The 14,232-nt window shown below is 48.8% G+C and overlaps 1 protein-coding gene and 1 long non-coding RNA gene across 12 annotated transcripts in view; one reads left to right on the top strand and one right to left on the bottom strand.

Annotated features, from left to right (window-relative positions):
• The window catches only part of Srrm4 (serine/arginine repetitive matrix 4), a 159,915-nt gene that overhangs the window by 66,432 nt on the left and 79,251 nt on the right, over positions 1 to 14,232 (bottom strand). The gene's annotated exons all lie outside the window — the stretch shown is intronic.
• Srrm4l (serine/arginine repetitive matrix 4 like) lies at positions 726 to 13,324 on the top strand. Of its 9 annotated transcripts, none has more exons than XR_005492040.2 (4): positions 726 to 3,145; positions 4,049 to 4,164; positions 6,460 to 7,025; positions 7,243 to 13,324. It is a non-coding gene; the product is annotated as a serine/arginine repetitive matrix 4 like (long non-coding RNA). The 9 variants fall into 9 exon arrangements; XR_010056792.1 differs by having other exon boundaries at positions 726 to 4,164; positions 6,460 to 9,715; positions 10,825 to 10,856; positions 11,061 to 13,324; XR_010056791.1 differs by having other exon boundaries at positions 726 to 4,164; positions 6,460 to 10,856; positions 11,061 to 11,144; positions 11,374 to 13,324.

The following is a 14,232-nucleotide window of genomic DNA, read 5'->3' as shown; positions in this document are numbered from 1 at the left end:
ACCAATTGCTCTCCAAGTTCTACACAGATCTTAGTCTGGCCCCAGCCCAGTCCCAGCCCCCACCTCCTCTCACATCACCACCATAGCCTCCTTCCAGGTCTCCCCACTTTGCCCTCCTGCGATCCGCTCTGGCGGAGTAGTCAAGGGGACCCCACTAAATATTAGGGCAGATCCTGAGACTTCCCCTTGCAAGCCATCATGGTGACTTCCCTAATCATATTCGACCACCGTGCAGTCTGGCCCTTTACTGCTCGGACTGGACCTGGTATTTCCTTGCTCTGTCCCCTCTCTCGTGGCCTCTTTGCGGTTTCCCGGGTGTGGACGTTCTATTCTCGTCTCAGGACCTTTGCGCATCCTGTTCCTGCTGCCGGAGCTACCCCAGTGACTATACAACTTCACCCCTCAAGTTCTGCTGACCTCTGCTCTGAGTCACACTCTGTCCTGACAGTGTGAGGTAAACTCTGTTTGCAGCCATGCCCCGACGACGGGCAGTTCCCTCCCGCCCATGCCCCTTGGCAGTGCTTCCTAACCCGACATCCAGACACCTGCATATTAGAGGTCTGTGCTGTGCCTCTCCCTGCCTCTCCATAAGTCTAAGTTTCCCAAGGGCCCGGGTGTCGTCTGTTTGGTTCAGAGCTGTTTCCTGGCCCCCTGCTGAGCGTCTAGCCTCCACTGAGTGCCTGCTCACTTAAGGACTTGATGAATGAATGAGAGGTGGATGATAAAATAGTATGTTATTATTCAAGATGCCTCCCTTAGCAGCTCCCCGGCCCACAGATGGATTTTTACCATGTTCTCCTCCACGGGAAAGAAAGCCACAAGGTTAGCTTGTGTGCTGGGGCTGTTCACACCGTGATGCCCCGGCCTTTCGCAGGGGAGGTCTTTACGTTGAGCGTGAACAGCCTCGGTTACACGTTCAGACTCCTGAAGAGAGGTCGACTCGAGTAGCACCGACCAGCAGATCCACAGCAGCAGCACAGACCTTCTAATTGCTGTGTGGCTCCAGAGGAGCTGCCTGCCCTCTCTGAGACACCCGAGGAACAAGGCGACCGTCATCGTACCCAGGGTGATTTTTGATTTCAAAAGCCTGTCTTTTCTCAATATGGAAAGGAGGAGTCACAGGCTAGGAGGGAAGTCATGCTTACGTAAAAACTTCAGAACTAAGAGGAGGCTTAAGGCCTGGCTGTCAGCTCCGGTTCCCCCTAGATGATAACAGCCCCTTGCACCTGGAGAGGTAAATGAAAAACTGTGTAGACGGAGATGTGCGATTGTTAGCGGCTGGGACTCCTGGTGATCTGGATTCAGGGTTGTTGCAAACACGCACATGCCTCACTCAATCCTGAGTAGGATGCAGCGAGGACACACTTTCTCAGCTATTTCAGAAGCACAAGAATGGCTATGTAATTTACCCAAGGTAACACAGCAGAACCAAATTTCAAAGATCTAAAACCAGCCGCTTCTCCTCCCCCTCTTTCTACCCCTAAGTACAAACACCCTGCTTCCTAGTATCCAGACACTCTCTGCCCCAGCTAACAAAGTTCAGGCTTGGGACAGAACACCATGTTTCATAAGAGCCCCCCCCCCCATCTCAAGTATCAGAGTCTGAGAGGGGGCTCTTGGTAGCTGAATTTGGCTTGATTAAACCAAGGAGAAAAAAAATCAATTATTTTTAAATAAAGAGAGGAGATTGGAAATCAGGTACAATGCCTTCCTAATTACGGCACCTAATCACTGGCTGGGAAAAAAAAAAAATAGCCGAGTGTTTCACCTCATATGCAGCCTCGCGCATCTGTGAGGACGGGTTCCTAATGAGATCACATTACTCCACTTGACTAGTAATTGACTAGGCGATCCTGACCACTTCCTTCGCAGACATGATCAGGCATAATATCCGGGGCTTTCTCAGGACGTGACAACATGGGACGCTTTGGTGTAAAACGGCAGCCCACCCCCGAGATCCCACTTTGCAGCATGAGCCACAGTTCTCCTGGCGGTGGATGGACGTGACCGCTAGGCAGGGCTGAGCGTTCTTCGGCAGGCCGGCGTAATTAAATGGCTTTTTCTCTCCACAGTTCAGAGCCACTACAAACACAGGAGGCTGGGGAAGATGGCCCGCAATCAAACAGCCCAAAGAGATCATTCCGAGTCTCCTTGCTACTCCGCTGATGGAGTAGAGCCTTCTAATTGGCCCTTCTGTCTCTCCTTCCTCGCCCTTCCAATCTTTTGCCTTCTTAGCAGCTAGGTTCATCCTTATAAACCGCTTTTCAGTGAGTCACTGCCTTGATTAAAACCCTTTGGCTCCCTCTTGAGACTTGAGCCATCCATCCCGGCACCCTGCCATGGCGGGAGAGGGCAGACATGATCTGGTTTCAGCCTGCTTCTTCATCCTGCTCCCCGAGTCCTTGTTCTGAGCGTCTAACCTGACTGAGCTCCTCACGTCTCTCTTGCTCTACTTGGGGCATCCTTCCTTCCCGCTAACTCCTCTATCGTGTCCCTGGACCACGCCTCACCTGGCCAGTCCTCAAGGCCTCTGTTTTCAGATTTCTTTCACTACTTCCGCCCAGCATCCCTGGAGGAGACATTGTCTATGAGCTTTGGGAAGGTCCGGAGCCAACTCTGCTGCTCTGTTTTGTCCTCAGAACCCAGCACACTGTCAGCCTCAGAGCACACAATCCTTTGAGGGAGTGGGCTAGACCTGACGGCAGTTGCTTGTCGCTTGCGAGCACCTAAGTGACTTGAAGCCTCTTCCTTGGCCCTGCCGTCTCCCTCTGGAGACCCCTCCCGGCTTCCTTGATTATGAACGCCTTTGCTAAGGCCCACCGTCTTCTTGTTTTTATGGCCCTTGGAGGATGCGTGTAGCAGTGATCAGAGTTCTTGATTTAAAATAAAAAAGGACATCTTTGATCCGGTTGCTAGCCATTCAGTCAGGAATGCAGTTCCAGGCAGTAACCCGGGGCTTGCGGCTCACCGGAAGCCTGACCAAGCCAAGGTCTGTTCCTCTGCAGGCGCACAATTGGATACTCAAAATTCTAGAGCACAGGGGCATTCAAGAATTCTGTTTCCAACGGAGAAGACAAAGGCATAGACAGAAGCCGTGGCTTCCCCAAGGCCTCAGAAGACGGCGCTCAGTTGACACATGAACAGGGTATGTCTCACCTAGCTCCCCTCAGGATGCCCATACCGTCTTTGGGGAGAGGCAACTCTTCAGAGACATCAAATAATCTGGATCCTACAGAACTGTCCCTCAGCTCGAGTGCCTTTGGGTCTGAGTCGGGTGTGGGATAGCATTACGCAGAATGAGCCCCCCCCCCCAGGCCATGCTAGCCCAAGAGGAGAAGGTCTAGAGACAACAGGTGCCATCTTCAGAGTGTTTGGGGGAGAGAAATTCCTCCCCACATCCCTTTATAGATTCTGTAGATGGTCTGGAACTGTAGAAGTTGAGTACTGAGTGAATCATGTAATTTGCTCATTCATTGATCGAAATGATTATTTATGAATGAATATTGATGGGATACTTAACTAGGGGCCAGCCGGTGAGCGAAGGGGTTTACAGGCGTTTCCTTATTTAATACTTGGCCCTTAAAGTTAAGTTGATTTAGAAATATTAAAAATAATTATCCCCATGGTATAGATGCAGAACCAGGAGTTAGAAAAATAACCTGCCCGGGTAGTTATAATTAACCAATAATGAGAATACTTGACATTTGTTGGGTCATTTATTACGGTCTTGGCACTCTGCTAACGTAATATGTCAAATTTAATCTTCACAGTGAAGTGTTAGTGTAGGTGTCATTAATACCCAACTTTACATGTGACTGGGGGATTGGCGCTCGGAAAGGTTAAGTGAGTTGACTGGGAAGGCTGCTCAGGTGTTGATGGAGCCTGATTCTTAAGTCTGCCCGAATGCTAAGTCTGGTGTCTCTCTCCTCACAATCACCTGCATCGGATCCTACGGGACACGTAATCGGGGCTCCACATCACGACCCCGGAATCTGGGGGCATACCCAAGGAGTGTATATCTTATATGGACTTATTGCATTCACTAAAGCTGGGAAGATGGGGCCCAGGACGCTCGGAGGGCTGTAAACCAAGGCAGCAAAAGACATTTTCCGACGCTCGCTCGCACTCCAGCAGATGTGTTTACGCAAGTCGGCTTGATTGCAGGTACTAAAAATACCCCCCTCTTCAAATTTAGGAGTCCTCAATATTTCCTCGCGTCTTACCAAAAGGCAGTTTAAAAAAAAAGTTCTTAATTCAGTCCTATCCCCCTGCGCTTTCAACAAGTTATTAGTACTGATGTCGGAGCCCTGGAGTTTGTTATCAAGAACGATCGAGGCAAATCGCAGAGGCATTTTCTCTGATTGCGGATTCTCTGCGCGCTGGCCTCACCACTTCCTGACAGCCGGCTCTGTGAATCAGCAAGGCGCAGCTGTGACCTTCCACCTCCTTGGGGTGGCTTGAAACCAGACTTCCACAACTCCCCCAGTAAACCTCCACCCGGGGTAGCCAACCTCCCCCACCCCCAATCCTATACATGCTTTGCATCTTGGGTACGCGACTTTCAGAACTCAAAGGTTCAGAGACTTAATTCACAGTTGATGGAACTGAGGGACAAAGGTTGTGAGGGGCGGGGCCTGGGCGGGGCCTGGGCGGGGCATCTCAGAGGCGGAACCAGGCTCTTCCCAGGATCTCTGCCATCCACCTGCCTGTGACCTCAGTTATTTGGGGGACTGGGGTGTTTTACAGCTTACCTTTTTTTAGTAAGGAAAACAAAACAAAGATATCTGCCACATAGTAGGTACCCAGTACATTTGTTAGACGTTCTGTGACGATTAATAGTTATTCAGAACCGTTAACCTCGCTTTAGAATTGGACCGGTCTGCTACTTGTTTCAGTGAGTGCCCAGTGGTGGTGACCATGTTCAACCTCCCTGGGACCTGCAGAGCCCTGCAGAGGGGTCACTCTCCGTGTCTGTTCATCTAGCGGGACTCACTCCAGTGTCTCCTCCCCAGAGTCCTCCTTCCCATCTCCTTAGAGACAAACCTCTCTTCTATGTGGGTTTGGGTCCTGTTTAACATCTTGGGGAGGCAGGGTCACAGGACAAGCACCAAGCCCTTCCGGACAGTAGGCAATATACACCTCGAAGGAGGGCATCTGTTTGCCTTTTTAAAAAGAGTTACTTGGGCCTTTTAAGTTGCCAGCTAAAGTCTCTAGAGCCACGGGGATTGTGTGAGAGCCAAAGGAATTCTTTAAAAATGTCATTGTCCAGGCTCCAAATCACATAAATGGAGCTGACTTCTAGGTCAAAGGTTCAACTGCTCCTTTTTCTTAGTGGTACTTTCTAGTATAGGGCCAGGGGTGAAAATTACTGATTTAGGCCATTTAAATTATATATATTATATGTGTGTATAATATATTACATATAATATATACATTTCATACATATCACATGTACTTTATATTTACTATGTAACAAAATATATAATTATATACCATACAACATATATTATATATACATTCCTTTATATCACACGCATACAAGCCTCTAGCCCACTCAACTGGAAGTCCATAGGTTCAGGTCAGGAATTGATCTTTGCGTCTGTAGGGCCAACGTAAGATGAACAGGCCCCCAATAAATGTTTATGGAATCAGATTGAAATGACCTTTTAAAGCAAGCGTCATGACCCTCATTGATCTTCAAAGATGAAGCCTCTGATCTTTTTAACCTCCCGGAGTCTCTGCTGTGGCACAGGTGAGGATAACATCTGCTTCCTGGAGCTATTTATGGGAAGCCTTGAGCAAGATTCCAGAAGGGAAGACATGTCCGGTTAAAAAATATAGCTGCGATCACACCCCAGCCCAGCTTCTCGAATCGCTAAGACCTATGGCGGGTGGTCGAAGCGGGGACAGGCAAGAAGGGCTATTGATTGAGGTGAGAGATTTTAAAAGTGCCCAAGCTGTCATATGCTCACCTCTGTCACCGGCAACATCAGCAGCGCCAGGCGCTAATAACAAACCCAGAATCTGTGCTGGGCTCTTGTGGACACAGTTTGCATATTTTCCTTCCATCAAGCCAATGGAAAACCTAGCAGGTGTGTGTTACGAATAGAGTTTGCAGGGGAGACAGTGACCTTAAGGTCATATGGCTACATATGGCTATGACGGGCGATGTCAGGGTCAGATCTGACGGTGACAACAGAACCTTTCACAGATGTCACCGAAATCCCTTATTTGTCAAAGACAGAAAATTCATTTCTTGCAAACTAGACTCACCCTTTGTTCTTGCGGGGTTTTTGTTTTGTTTTGTTTTGAGTATCCATTCTGTCCTTGTCTGTGTGTCCAGCTGACACAATGCACTTGCTTCTTCGTCATCTGCTCTCTTACACCACTATAGACGGCCAAGCCGGATGCTCACTATTGATCCTGTGTCCTTTCTTGGTTCTTTTCAAATGCAACAAGCATGACCCGCCAGCCCTCAGATCTGAACTCTGGAGAATGCTTCGTACAAAGTCTCAAGGTAGCCCAGCCTCAACTGTAATGGGGCACGGAACGGCGGTCGCCTCATGGAGCAACAGGATACTGATGTGGGTCAGGCACCTGGGACGTAAGGGGCCTCAGAGTGTGTAAGCACGTGACAGTCCTTATTCTGTCTTAGAGATGTCCTGGCGGCCCACGGGCCAGTCATCGCCCGCAACTGGAACAGACTGGATGCCCCACAAGATCTGGAGCTGCCCAATGTCTCTGTTCAATTACCTCCATCTGCGGGTAAAACAGCCCCTGAGTAACGGACTGATTAATCTCCTTATCTCGTGGAGCACACAGTGTAATTACATCAGAGGATTCAGATCCCCAAGCGCAACATCAATCAAATCAGAGAGAACAGCTCCCTGACTCCTTCCCCGGGCAGCTTGGGGGAAAAAAGTACATCTTTCTTCCCTGCCCCCTTTGATCCGCCTTCCCTCAAAGAAGAAACCCCGGGCCGATGACGATGATGCTTGGCAAATAAATGGCTGCTGGAGAAGCAGGTAAGGAGGGAAGGTGGGCCAGGTGTATTTTTAGCCACCGTTGACATTCGGTGACAACTGCCATTCTCTTATCAAATAAACCTGGGTGTTGCTTGAGTTTTGAGCGAATACATGGAAAGAACAGAATCATGTGTTTTTAAAGGGTGATTAGAGCGAGCACTAAAGACCAAGGCTGGGGGTCAACTCTTACTGAACTCTTACAACTCTTTCTACAAAGGTGTTACCTCCACTCTCTTTACAAGTCTGCAAGGCTTTATCATTGGCGCCCATTCTACAGATGAAAACACCGAGGTTTACAGACGCTAAAGCTTCCCGGTTAGTGAGAGGCGTGGGATCCAACACTGATGAATCTGACCCTGAGCTTGGTACAACCCAAGAGCTGGGTTTATACAATGGGAACAGCTGCCGCTTCCAACCTAACCTCTCTCTGGGAATGAGTGTCAGCCACGCCCATATGCTAATTTCTCGCTGAGACTCAGTTATCTGCTCATCCGGGGATTTTTGAGTGTCTGCTGGGCAAGGATTGCTGGTGAGACTAGAGGAAGGCTCTGAGCCTCGTTTCTAAGAGTGATGGGGAGGACGCAGACAAGACCGTTGCTGGAAAGTAGTCACCATGGCAACCACATAGATGAAACTCACGCGCGCTCGCCGTATGCCAAGAGGGCAGACATTAGAAGATGTGATTCGCTTCTCGTCAAGTTCCGAACCAGGAGAACCCAGCTTACCATGGAAAATTCTCAGGACTGCTCGCTCCTTACCTCCCAGGGCCGACAGCAGACTGAGGAAAGACCAGAGGGAATTCTCTGGGACGGTGAACATATTTTCCACTCGGGGTGTTGTTTTCAGGGTGTCTGTATTTGGGAAGTAATTAGATATGTGCATCTCACTGATTAAAAACCCTCTCTGAAAGACTTTGGGCAACTACGAGAAAACAAGCAGAGCTTACATCGGTAACAGCTACTACGTATTGTGTGCCTACTGTGCGTGGTGTTTACAGCACTGATAAATTTCATTTTCTTAGGAGCCTTAGTGAGACCCAAAGGAGGTGAAGCTAAGATTTTAAAACCAGGAGGAGCCAAAGCTAGGATTCCAACTGCTCTAATAATCAGTCTCACATGCTTTCCTTCTCACGGGGAGAACCATTTCTATCTAACTCTCTGTCTCCCTACTAACGTTTGAAATTCTGTATAGTAATTTCCTCTGGGTTAAAACGTTCTGTCTTGGAGGGAAGCTAATTAAGGCACAGGATGTTCAGAGAAGAGGTGAATGTGCCCTATCCTTCCAGGAAGTTGAAACATTTTATCCATCAAATTAAGCTCATGAAGTAAGCAACTCAAAGCCTTCAGGAAGTCCCTGAAGCTGACCAGACTCGCTACACCCCTCCCTTTCCAAGAAAATACAAGCAATAACGACTCTCCGACCAGTTGAGCTGCAGAGACTAACCAAGCTGCTGGGAAGAGGTTTAGACCAACTGATTTACCTAACTTTCTGACCTGTTGAGCTGCCTGCAAACTGTGCACTGTGCTCCAGGACCCCAGCTTTGATGATCTGACACCCATGCTGGTCTGAAATTTGGGTGATACAGTCCTGGGGATGATTCTCTCAAGCCTCTCTCTCTTCTCTCCTCGAGAGAAGCTGTAGCCAAGCTCTCTGCAATGTGGGTTCAAAGCCCACCCCATGCTTGCTGAGGTATCTTCTGCCTGTTTCACCTGGGAATCTCTGACACCAAGACATCGTGGGGCTTTGACATGGCTGAACTCAGGGTGGTGTGCAGTAAGACGTTCCCGAGGTGCTTCACTCAATCTCTTGCCTCTTGTTCCTATTCGAGGCACGAGGGAGATAGAGGGTGGGTCTAGTCTGACTCTCCCGAGGTAGTGAAAGGTACGGAAAGTGTGTGAGTATAAACAGCAGCTTACCCATCCATCTTCACTTTTAGGAATCTGGAAAATGGGATTCACCACCATGACTCCGGGAGGGATTCGTACATGTGACCCCGGGATGTATCACATCACCTTCGCTGTCCTTGTTTTTGCCCGTCTGTAGATGTAATGGTGGCCTTCATCTCCCCACGCACAGCAACTTAGGAGGGTTCTGCTTGAAGCAAGGCAGGCAGTGTGGGGTGCTGGACACTCAGGCTTCTGACTCCTCAGGTGAGAGCTCTGAGACGGGCTCTCAGAACCCTTAGGAGAGTGTAGACACAGACGGACCCCAAGACTCCCCAGCTCGGAAATCCAAGAAATGGCTAAAGTCAGGCTGAGTCTGATTTGCTCCTAACTGATCTCTCCTGCTTACACCAGTGCAAAGCCCAGTAGATGGATGTTGAGCAGACAGGTGTTGGCAGTCAATTAATGTAGGAAGCAGACAGTTTTTTCTCCTGTGAGAAGAAGCTTCTGGAAGGATTGTATCTGAGGATCCATTTTGTGTAAGCTGCAGCAGACTTCTTAAAGACTCCACCTCAGTGGGAAGATTTACTACTCAGACACGCGCCCCACCCCCTCCGGAACTTTAAGTTTTGACAAGAACCAAGATTGAAGATGGGGGTGTTTGGGGGTGGGATGCACACATCTCTTTCCAGGCAGTTATCTTACAAGCTACATCTGGGAGGGGGGGGTGTGTGCCACCCCTGATTTACCTCAGTCCCTGTCTGGTTCATTTCATCTGCTTGTGGAATCTCTATAACAGTGCTAAGGGTAAGTTTTGTGATTTCTTGGTTTAAGGACCAATTTCTTCTCTTGTTCTCATAAAGTATGGAAAAGTACAGAGCTAGCCTTGGCTAGGTCATAGGTCGGCGCTTGGCCATGACTTTAAATGGTCTGAGAAAGGTGGGTACCGTAGAAGAAATTAATCGACCTCTATGCAGATGACGCAGGATTGTGCAATCTGTCACTGTTCTGTGCAACTAGCTAGGGATCAAGAGGAGCTATGAACCTGACTGGGTGGGGGTGTGCTCCAAGAACCGTCATACAAGTTAATTCCCCATACCATCTTGTATACAGGAAACATGTTGCCGGCCATCAGAGAGTTCTCTATTCCCAGGTTCCCAAATGTTGACTGATCCCTGCTCAAGTTTAGAGGGCACTAGGAGACTGTCACTGTGCCCTCAGCCACTGAGTATTTTGAATCCTCTTAGCTCAGTTTCCTCATGTATGTCTGTGGCTCAAGCAGTCTGGGCTACTTCAGAACCAGGGAAGAAAGGCCTTCCTGTCAATACAGTCTCCTCAGCCCCACCGTGCTCTCATGTTTAGCACAGATGTCCCCAGATTCCAAGTTATCTAGTGGTACCGTGAAAGGTATGAACATACCCAGAACAGTACACTTAGAGAAAGAGATTGTGATCTAAGAGAGCTTCCTGGCAGAGGGGTATGGAGTGTGTGTGTGCCTGCATGCAATGTTGTGTGTGCCGTGCTGCGGGTGTGGAAGTCAGAGGACAACTGTGTGAGTTAGTTCCCTTCTTCTAGCACGTGGGGTCCAGGAATCGAATTCGGGCTGTCAGGCTTGGGTGGCAGGTACCAATATATATTTATGGGAAGCTCTACGGAGCCTCCCCATGCCTAGCCATGGGTAGGAACAAGCTAGGCAGCACTCTTTCCTCCACCCACTCTCTCTTTCAGTCCCCTAAACACCGACCCCACTGTTCGGGACATTCTCCTACTTCTATTTTTATTTTACCTTGGACTTCCCTCAAGGATAACTCCAGAAGCTCCATAACTCTTTCCCTGATTTTGCCTCTCAGATATTTTTGATTCTTTCCTTCGCTCTTTTTATTTTATTTTATTTTATTTTATTTTATTTTGCACAGATGCCCTCCAGATTCCAGCGCCATAGAGAAAGGTATGAACCCACCCCAGGATGGTACCCTTAAGGAAAGAGCTTTAAATAGGAACCAAAGACACCCAGACCATCCCTCTTCTCACCCCCACCCCCACCTCGCCTACTATTTCTGGCAGCTCCTTCCGCACTTCAGGCATTACTTGCTTTTCCTATTAGCCCCCTTCCTCTCTGTTTCCTCACCTCCACTTTTGGATCAATTAACAGGAACAGACACAGTTTTCTCAGGGCTTTGGATGTCATCAGCAGTGCCCAGCACTGTGGCAGATGATGGGGAAGTGTCCCTTCTGAGTAAGTGCATCAGAAGCTCTCTGGCATACAAGAATGTGAGCCCCAGAGGTTCCCCGGGGGAGGGGGGAGATAACACCCGAGACCCCCCAAAGCCACTGGACAAGAGGCACCTGGAGGTGATTTTGCACCAACACAGGAGGGAGGACTGGGGGGAGGACTGTGGGGGAGGATTCACCCGAGGCAGAGGCACTATGCACTAAGCCTGAGATATCCTCATCTTTATTTTCAGCTCCCACAGGGTCACCACAGTGGTGATGTTTGTGACATCTGACAGGTTTGTAGCAAACATCAACATGCCAGCCCAAGCCACACCCACGGTTTCTATGCCCCGCGTGGTGCATCTGGCTCTGTCACAGCTGCGACACAGGTCCTCTGTTAGCATAGCTGGATTTCAGATGACAGAATGGAGGTGTGGGGGAAGTCAGAAACATGCGGGAGCCCCCACCCCTGAGCAGCTGGAGGGTAGAGGAGCCAGGCCTTTTCTCTCTCTTTTTTTTTTTCTTTTTTTTCGGAGCTGGGGAGCTGGGGACCGAACCCAGGGCCTTGCGCTTCCTAGGTAAGCGCTCTACCACTGAGCTAAATCCCCAGCCCCGAGCCAGGCCTTTTCAAGACTGAGCCTGGAGCCCGATGCTTAAACACCAGGTTACTCTACCATGATTCCAAGCTGTGTCCTCATTTGAACATCCCAAAAGCACATCTGCTGTGTAAAGTGTGAGTCACCAGGAGCTCACGGAGCAGGCAGTGAGCTGCAGGGCGGGGAGTTAGTAAGAATGCCTGGCACCGTCCTTCCACCAGGTGGAAGAGTAACAAACTGATAAATTGATACACGGATTCACTTAACCCTCCCAGCTACTGCCTCGCCCCCAAATGACAGGTAAGTGAGGTATGGAGAGATTAAATCACATACACAAGGGTGTGAGTTGGAGGAGGTGAGAGTCACATGCTGGATTTTTATTTCCAAGCGTTGAGGTTCTGATCTGATATGGAAATACAGAAATGGAAAAAGGGAGCTGATAAAATGATATTCATCCCTCTTTTCTTCCTGAGTGTGGATGTCATGTGACCAGCCCATATTTCCTGAGTGTGGAAGTCATGTGACCAGCCCATTCTTCCTGAGTGTGGATGTCATGTGACCAGCCCATATTTCCTGAGTGTGGAAGTCATGTGACCAGCCCATTCTTCCTGAGTGTGGATGTCATGTGACCAGCCCATACTTTCTGAGTGTGGACATCATGGCAGGATGGGCTGGGTCCTTAAACTGTGTGGTAAATGAAAGCCCTTCTCCCTTTAAACTGCTTTGGTCAGAGGATTTTAATCAAACAGGAAAATACATTAAGATACCTACTATGTGTCAAGTGTGTGTCACATTAAGAAGTAGGTTTAAGACATCGAAGGGAACATCCTGGTTCTGCGGCTGAGGGCTACCATCCATGGGAGACACAAAGGGTGAGCATATACCTGTGTATGCAACAGAACTAGCCAGGAATGTAGATAGGGCAGGTGGATGCGAGAGAATATTTGGCCATTGTGTCGAGAGGAATGGTTATTGAACAGGAGAGAGGCATGATCAGGTCCATTTTTAGAATGGCTCTTCTGGACACACTGTGTGTGTGTGTGTGTGTGTGTGTGTGTGTCTATGTGTATGTGCACATGTTTGTGTGCCCCTGCCTCCCCACCTGTGCACGCATGTATACATGTGTGTGTTCAGTACTGTAGGGTACAGGATACATCCAACAGGAAGGAGGCCAGAAGACTCTCAAACCGACTCTGTGAATGAAGAGTGAACTTCTTGACTTCTGGTGGAAGTTCCCGCACCCAGCGCCATTGGTGCAGGTGGTCTGTTGGGAGCGACGCCCTTGAAGCCCTTCATTGTTGATGTTATTATTATGGTTAGAATTAAGTATGACTAGGTTCATGGAAAATCCCCAGCCAGCTGCAGAAGACTAATACAAATCTGGTGGTCAAGAAAAATAATAACATGATAAAGACATCCTGGTGACTAATAGATATGACAAACCTGTGACCTTTCTGACAACCTGTCAACATCAGCCTACTCCCTGACCACACAAATATTGTGTCCTTGGCCTGCGTAAATGTTTCTTATTCCCCCCTCCCTCTGTTACCCATGTTATGGTATAAATTCAGCCTTGGGGAAAAATAAAATTGTCGCCTTGATCAGACTCTTGGCTTCCTTCTTCGCATCCCTTGTCCCCCATTCTCTTCCAGGTACACCCCCGGACCCGTCGTCTACAGTGGTCCAAAGCACACACATCGAAGGGTGTACAGGCTTAGTGTACGAGCCTCTCTAAGACCCGAGGAGGCCTGGGTTCTAGATGAGATCGGTGATTCCTGAGCTGGAGGGTCCAGAGATGCACCTGCCAGGCCTAGGGGCTGGGGGACAGATTGCCAGACTGGTTTGGTCTGCCTGGGCTGAGACCCAACCATTTGCAACCCTAACAAGCCTCCACATGATGCTGACTCTGCAGTCTTGGGGAGCTCGCTTCTGAGCCAATAGTAGAGAGGAAAAGCTGTCCAAATTGCAGCCATACTCCCTCGAGCTGAACCCAGTTTCTATCCCTATTTAACCCAGTTAGATTGGGCTGACCCATCGAACACGCTTTCGTCTGCAAAATGGGTGGTCACATTAACGTTGCAAGTTGGCTGTGTACTCAATAAGTCAGGTGGCAGGTTTATTCCAGTACGTGGCACAAAAAAAGGAGACTCAGTAAAATAGCAGTCTCTATTACTATTATCCGGACAAAAGCTCGAACTGGTACTTGGGTGATAACCCATTCAGATGGGAAGAAAAACAGTATCTTAATGAGCACTCAGAGCTCAGGGCCATGTGGCATGCAGGTGATGTTGGTGAATAATAACAAGATTTGGTAGCACATGTGGAAGGGTTAGATTTGTCAAGCAAGACATCAAAGACAGACAAGAATCGGAGGCTCTTACTTTACAGCTGCTAAACCAGCCTGTCCTTTGATCCATCCATTAAGTAGGGAAATGCCTTTTTAAATTCATCCATCCTGCTTTTCAACCTATCTCCCCACATCTCCACTTATTATCCCATCTACTGATAAATATA

This window comes from Rattus norvegicus, chromosome 12 (genome assembly GCF_036323735.1).
Source record: "Rattus norvegicus strain BN/NHsdMcwi chromosome 12, GRCr8, whole genome shotgun sequence".
Lineage (NCBI taxonomy): Eukaryota > Metazoa > Chordata > Mammalia > Rodentia > Muridae > Rattus > Rattus norvegicus.
Note: the sequence above shows the minus strand (reverse complement) of the source record. Positions and strands in the feature narration are given on the sequence as shown.